This window comes from Camelus ferus, chromosome 25 (genome assembly GCF_009834535.1).
Source record: "Camelus ferus isolate YT-003-E chromosome 25, BCGSAC_Cfer_1.0, whole genome shotgun sequence".
Classification (NCBI taxonomy): Eukaryota; Metazoa; Chordata; class Mammalia; order Artiodactyla; family Camelidae; genus Camelus; species Camelus ferus.
In genome coordinates, this window is record NC_045720.1 from 35,981,929 (window position 1) to 35,990,019 (window position 8,091).

An 8,091-nucleotide genomic window follows, 5' to 3' on the forward strand; every position below is an offset into this window, starting at 1 on the left:
CACTGCAATCTTCGTTCATTTCAGCACTGAAATGACAATTCTATTATCATGCTTTAGATTCTTAAAATCATGAATGCTTTGTGATTTTATGTTATTTTAAATTCTTGTGAAAACGATGGCCAGTACAATCAGATTTTAAAAACAATAGGAATAAATAGTAAATGTGGGAGAAAAGCTACTATTTGCCTTTTATATGACTGACTAGAAGCTAAGGAAAGATTAAGATTTATAGAACATGTTCATTTAGAAAATAACCGTGAAAATCAATTTTATCTACCTATACAGTCATTACAATGATTAGCTAAATATCATAACATAAAAATACCTTTTACAATCACAATCAAAACTATAAATTATCTCGAAAAAATCAGCAAGAAATATGAAGTCTTCATTGGAAAAAAAAAGAACTTTACAGGTTAACATAATAAAACTTTAGTAAAAAGGGGGCCAATTATTTCCCTGAAGGAGATCATGATCATTCAGTGTCATACAAATATAAATTTTCTTCCAATCTGGCAATAGAAGAGAACCTTAATCCACCAGATAGCAAAGTGTAGTATAAAGTTGTAATAAATAAAATAATATCATTGTCAAAGAAAAGTAGACAAACCAATAGAAAAGGTGCAGTCTCCAGAAACAGATTGAAATATAAATATTCATTTAGTGTATCATGTAAGTCATAAAGATGAAAAAAGGTAGATTATTAAATGTATTGAAGCAACTGAGTATCCATTTGGAAATTAAAAGATGCTTACTCGATGACATAAAACAAGATTAATTTCTGAAGGAATTTGATTTCTATATGAAAAAAAAATGAAACCATAAAAAGTATTAGAAGAAATTGTAGACATTTTTAGATTCTTTTAGCAGGGAAATTATTTCTAGGCATTGATCCATGACTCAGAAACCATAAAGGAAATACTGTTGGATTATAACACATTAAATTAAAATCTTACACACAGCGCAGTACCCAGCGTAAATTAAGGATGTGAAGAAGCAGCCTCTCTCCTGTACTGTTTGGGGGGATGGTACTCACTCACTTTCTGGAAGGGACATTTGCAGTGTACTTTAAAAAAGTCTTAAATTTTACGTATACAATAGAAACTTATTTCAAGATAATAATGTAGTATGCAAAAGTACACAAAATAATTTAACCACAGCATTCACATCAAAAAAATGAAAGCAATGTGAATGTCCAATGTAGGCATCTTTTTAAATCAGTCATGTTGTGTCTGTAAAATAAAAGGTGATGGATTCATTCAAATAATATATATTTATACTTAACTGACATGAAAAGCAGTTATAAAATTCCGCATGATACAATTCTGCTTTGAATATGCACATCTGTGTGTTGTATATGTGTGTGTCTGTAGGAGTGTGTCAGAAGAATGTTTAGCAAGAAGTAAAGAGTATTTTTCTTCGGGGCCTGGGTTATAAGTGATTTTTGCTTCTTTATATTGAGTAAGTTCTTCAGTTTCTGTTCTTCAGGGAAAACTGGAGGGGACGGTTTTACTGAGCTATGTGGGTTCAGACACTTGTTAGGTCTGCCTGTTTTTTTCATTGTGTTCTTCCATTTTTCATTCATTAAATAAACATTAAGCACCTATCAGGTATAATACGTCACCTTTCACAATCCCCATCTGTATGCCATGTACAAAGTATGGATAAATGTGGTTCTCTTTTTTTTTTTAATAAGAAATTGAGAATTAAAGAATGCTACAGAAAGGAACTAACATTTGAGTTTATTCATTTGTTCATTCAAAAAAAAAATACACTAATTGAACATTTGCTACATTCCAGACTGTTTTTGTGCTTGCAACAGATCTGTGAACATTAAAAACAAGAAAACAAACCTCTCGATCTCATGACACATGATCTTGAGAGATGGTGATGGTTCATTAAACAGAAAAATAAATGGGTGAAAAGGGTATTTTAAAGTGAGGGAAAACCAGTAAATGAGTACAAAGACATATTAGTGCTTGGCTTGTTGCAGCCAAGAGTAGCTGGAATACAGAGTGTCTGCAGTGTAACGCAGCAGGAAGGTCACTGATGTCCCTCTGTGCTCACTGTCACCTTCTTTCCTTCCTCTGCCCCCCCCCAGTCATTTCCTTATATTTAATCTGGAAAATGCCTACATATCTATGGTATTTGCCACAGTAATTATTGAGCCAATAATTCTGCTGTGGGGCTCGGTCCTGTGCACTGGAGGATGCTTAGCGGCATTACTGGAAGTTAGTGTGCAGCCAGATGTCAGGGGTCCCTCCTGCTGCCCTGGTTACTAGAGGAGCTCATCCTCCAATGAGATGCGACCAGAGGATGTGACCAACGGATGGACCATGAGTTGGACCAGGATAACTTTCTTATAACAGACTAGTGAAGCCAGTTTTTTAATAAATGTTCTCCGTGGTAGGGGAGACAGAAATGATTGGAAGCCTTGTTTTCTTTCATTTCTAAAGATCTTCAATTTCTCCCTTTCTTTCTTTCTCATGTCTGTTACATCCTCAGGAGCGTAATCTTTTCCTTACTTTTATGAGTCTCTCCAGGAAGCAGTGCCTTTTGAAGCTGCTGACTTCTAATATCACTCATTTTCAAAACATTTTCCTGTAGTTGGTACAGTGAAGCGCCAAATATTAGACCTCAGATTTTGCCGCTTAGTGTTGTACCTCCTTTTTCTGGGGTCTACGGCTTGTTGATGTGCTCCACTTTTTAATGGTGTCTCTTAAGCTTCCCTTTCCTACTTTTGACCCAACAGACTTACCATAGTTTGGGGATGTCTGTTGGAATGTGGTGTTATATCTCTGTTTACAGATAACTTGATTTTGGTATTTTCTACTTCCTAGTAAGGCTAAAGGCTTCAGCTATTTGTGATAATATTTGCACTCTTTTTTTGATATTTGCATCTCGGGGGAGGATTTGAGGAGAGATTCAGTTTCAAGAGGACACCATTATTTCCAGTCCCACAATTTCCTTGGAAATAGAGTTTTGAAATTGATCTATTCTAGGTTAAATGTATCAAACCACTTTGTATTTGTTTTCTATAGATTTTGTTATATCTTGAATTTAGAAACGTTTTTGTGTCTTTCATGTGTATATCCCTAATTGGACTCCACACTTTGAGGGGAGGGATCTGGTAGTTTTCACATTCACCTTAGTACCTGGCATAACAGCACACATATAATAGCTTCTTAATACATACTCACTACTTAGTTATTAAGACTATCATTTATTAATATAAGAAAACCTTTTTATATAAGAAATTATAAGTAAAATATTTGGATTCTTTATATATCCTAAAAAAAAGATTTCTTACATAGATAAATATTGAGAAATACCTCCTAAAACAATTAAAATATAATCCAATTTCTTAAAAAGAAGTCATATTTTAAGAGAAACACCAAAGAACATGTTCTCATGAACAAATTGGAAATAATCGAGACTAAGTAGTTTCTCCAATTCATGTTTTTCTTAATAATTTCTCTGTAGAAAACAAATGAAAACCCATAAATTTTGTTCTTTATTTTAGTATGTATAAAAATTAAAGCTGCAAACAATGAGAAAATATAACACAGTATTGTAATCTCTGCTATTTATTCACTTAATTTAAATGCAAATTATATGTTTTAATAATCATAAATTGCTTGGCATCAGGTTGTTCCTAGTAATGAGCAGTTGAAGAGATGGCACTTTTTTGAAATTCTAATAAAGCATTCCACGGAGCCCTCTTCCTTTGTGAGCATGGTTGCCCCTTGAAACGTCCTGAAATACAGAGCTGAAATGATTTAAAACCTCAGAAGAAGGTTTTTAAGGTTGAAATAGGAAGCCACTCTTGGCTTCATGGCTAGATCTGAACACCGAAGTTAAGAAGTAATTTCAAGTCAATCTGTAGGAAGATTTTTACCTCTGATCATGAGCAAACAGAAAAGCCCTCTCTCCAGCAGGTATCAGGAGTCATGTGATGGACACTAATGATGTCTGTTGCCTTTTATCATCTGTCAGGGATAAGTCACATTTATTTCCACACAGACAGTGAGAACATTTAATGAAACAAAACAGCATTATCAAGCTCCAGGTTTCCCAATCCTCTTTGGTCCTAGAAATGAAGCCCAGGTTCATTAAATTGTGGCTTGTGGAGGTATACCACAATTACAGTCTACTGAACCAAAAATTATAATCAGATCCCAAAGCAAAGCTTTAATATACACAGCCCTCCTCTCTCTGTTTCAAAAGTTCAAGTCAATAATTTTTTCCTCTCCATATATATATATATATATATACACATATATACATATATATAGAAAAAAACACAAAAACTAAATTAATAAAAACCAATCAAATTCATATTATCTTGAAATATCACCTAATAATATTTATACATAAATTGTCTTGCTTTTAGCCTTCTATACTTTATACTTTCATCTTCTTTTAAAAATGTGCAATTTACTTGTTCCCAGGCCTCAGTAGCCTGTGACTAGAGTAATACCCAAATTTTTGCTGTCTTTAATCAAAAGATGCATAAATGTGGGCAAATACAGGCCTAACATATCACCATATTCTTAGTTATTCATTCATTCCTTCACTTAACAAATATTTACTGCACTTCCACTAGAAGCAAGGCATTTTTTAGCAGCTGAAAAAAAGCAGCGAACCAAAAATTATAAAATCTGTCCACAAAGAGCTCACATCCTGGAAGAATAGATGAGCAGAAATACAAAATAAACAAATGAAACAATAGATACAAATATATGAACAAACAATGCCAGGTGGGGAAAGTTCTACTGAGAGAAAGAAGGTAGGTGGGGTAGGAAATGAATGTCCCATTCACCCCGTTTGCATTCCCACACCCACAGTCCCAAGTGCTCTTGATTTGACCAGACATGGTTCTACATCAGGGCCTTTGCACTGACGATTCCTTCTATCTGACTCACCCTTTCACCTCTTTCTAATCTTTGCTCAAATGACCCCTTCTCAATGAGCCCTACCTTAACTATTCTATTTAAAACTGCAACCTGACACCACCTGCCCTGCCCCCATGCTCCTAAGCCATGTGCCATGGTCCTGTCTCCTCTCTACTTAACTCGTCTCACTCTAGGACATTCTGCATACTTTAGTTAGTTATTATGTCTATTGTCAATTTTCAGTTTCCCTCCACTGGAATGAATGGTCCATAGAGGCAGAGATTTTTGCCTGGTCACTAATATGTTCCAAGTGTTGAAATCAGTGCCTTGCACACAGTAAGAGTTCAAAAAATACGTGTGGGATGATTAAAAGTGGGGATGTTGAGTAAGCAGATGAAGATCTAAGATTCCAGTTTTGGGAAAGAAATCCAGGCTAGAAATACAACTTTGGGAGTCAGATAGGGCGACATTTTTAAGCCATAAAATTGGGAGAGCTCTCCTCAGAAATAAGGAACAATAGAGAAGAGAAGAGATCCTTGGAGAAATCCCCAGGCATGTCAATGTTAAGAAATCAGCAAGGTGGGGTTGTTGCAGGGAGGAAGGCAGAGAAAAGAGGGAAGGAAAGTAGGGGGGAACCAACTGTGCACGGCCCCTGGCACCTGAGGGAAGACGATGTTTCAGAAAAGAAAAGGTCAACAAATTTTGAACATTTGTCTTTTTGTGAAAGATAAATATGCAACATGTCTTCATTTTTACCACTCTTTTAAGGGCTGCACTGCAAGAGAATCTCTGTATTTCTGAGTAGTAAAAAACAATTTTCTGATTTCGTTACAAAGTATCATAAAAATTCTAATTTTTATAAAATTAGTCACATGTAATACATGCACGTAAACTGCAGGGTGGCCCAGGAAATGACAGCAAACATCCCAAATCTCTTAAGACGATCCGTGCATCTGCACAATGAGACTCAAAGGACCCAGGCTGAGACCATTCAAAGAAGACTCATCACCTGGTATCTCAATTCCCTTCCCCTAATGATTTCTGCTCCTATCAAAGGCACATCTTTCTGTAAAACTTCACTATCCTGTATGATTCCTCTTCCCTCCCTTCTAGCCACTAGCTGTGTTGGCTTCATATCCTGCGCACCATCGCCTCTGTGTTGTCACCTGCATCCTGTCCACTCCTTCCTTACTGAGGGCATCTTTCAGGCCCTTAAGACTACCCTTTCCCTCTTCTCTTTATAACTGTTAGAGTTGGAGAGAAAGGATCAGAGACGACAGCTCAAGGGCAGTCAGGTTTACTGCGAAAAACCTGCAGAGGGGGTCTCCAGTTAGGAGGTCTCTGCCAACAGGCTTGGTTATTTATGCCTGGGGGTGGGAGCTGATTGGTGAGTTCTTATGCAAAAGAGGGAGGCTGAACATGAGAGGGGCGTGTCTGAAAGAGAAAGGGGCGTGTCGGATGAACTCCGCCGACAGTAGTTCTCACTCAGGTCCGGGGAGGGTTTTACAGGCAGAAGGCAGAAGTTGAGGCTTGCGGTAGGCAGTGCTTGTCCCGAAATGGTGGCAGATCGCCAAAATGGAGTTGGTCTTATTTACTAATAACCAAGTGTGGTATAAGCCATCGATTTTATGGTGCATCTGCATTCACTAACTCTCCTTTTCACGCCCCACCCCTTTCATTCCTCATTCCTTCTGTACTTTCTGTTGTCACATCTCTACCACATCTGATTTGGGATTATTAATAATTGCCTGACTCTCCACTTCAGTGGGCACTTTTCAGGTCTGACTTTGCCTATCGGGAACATCTGATGTTGTTGGAAGCCACCCTCCAGTTGACGCCTTTTCTTCTCGTGCTTTCTGTCATACCACTTACTTTACTTTTCACGTCTCCTCCTGGTTCTTTGGACTGCAGTCTCCCCTTTTTCTCTCTGGCCCTCCAGTTTCAGCATTTCACAGAGTTCAATCTCCAGTGCTCTTAGCACACCTGTCTTTAATCTACAAGAGTCCTCTGCTCCAATCCAATTAAATTGAATTAAAGTCACACATTCCCCAGCGCTCACCTATGTCTTCTTTCTCTGCTGTTTAGTACACTGTCCCTACTTTCTAGATTCTTTTCCCTACTTTTTCCACCAACCCACTTTCAGATCTGTAATACTGGTCCTTCAAGACTCTACTGAAACAGCCTTGTCCCTTTCTCCCCAGGGCACGTCAGCTGCACCTTTAATAAGGCACTTACTGCAGACCATCAGGCATTAGCATTATTCGTGCACCCCGTCATCCCTCTGTGAGCTGACCACATGTCCAATCATCCTTTCCTACTCGGCCTTGGATAGCTGGGACTCAACAAATGGGCGGAATGAAGAATAAATAAATAACAATGCCCTAATACTCCAATGACAAGTACTAGTCACTGGGAAAGGGCTATTTAGTTAGCAACTGCTAGAACTACCTAGCAAGCTCTGATATCAAGAAGCAAGAAACCTAATTCCCATCCTGTTGACAATATTGTTCTTGACAAAGCATCTCAATGAGTGGTGGGTGTGGCACAGATTCTCTGAAAAGTAGGTATCTTTTTCACAATTCTGAATAATTGGACGTGAAAATATAGAAACACATTTACAAATATGCAAATTAAACTGGTTATCCTTTCTTCAATTACTTTCAATGAACCATTTACATGTATATCAATGGTGTCATTTCACATGTTTTTATAATGCTTTGGACATTTATTATGTATGACTTCACACTTCTCTGAGTACCTTGGCAGAGCTCACTCTGAAATAAAATTAGCATTAATGATTATTAATAACAATTTAATGGAGCATTATATTAACACATGAGAAGATTAGGACTTATTACACTTACTACTAATATTCCTCATATGATAATTTCTCTAACAGTTTTAAAATTTATCATAGCATTATACTGACCCCTTTTCCTTAAGCATTGCTTGGGCTTACAGCTACCAAAACCACTGCATTTATTAGTTAATAATAATAACAACAACAACAACAAAAGCTACCATTTACTGAGTGCTGTGCCAGCCTAGACCCACTGGTAAGCACTTCATGTGTATTATTTTCTTTGATCCTTACAAAACCCTAGGAGATAAATCACATTATTCCCCACTTTACATTGAAACTGAGGCTTTGAAAAGTGAAGGGACTTTTTCAAGGTCATAATCTAGACGTAATGGA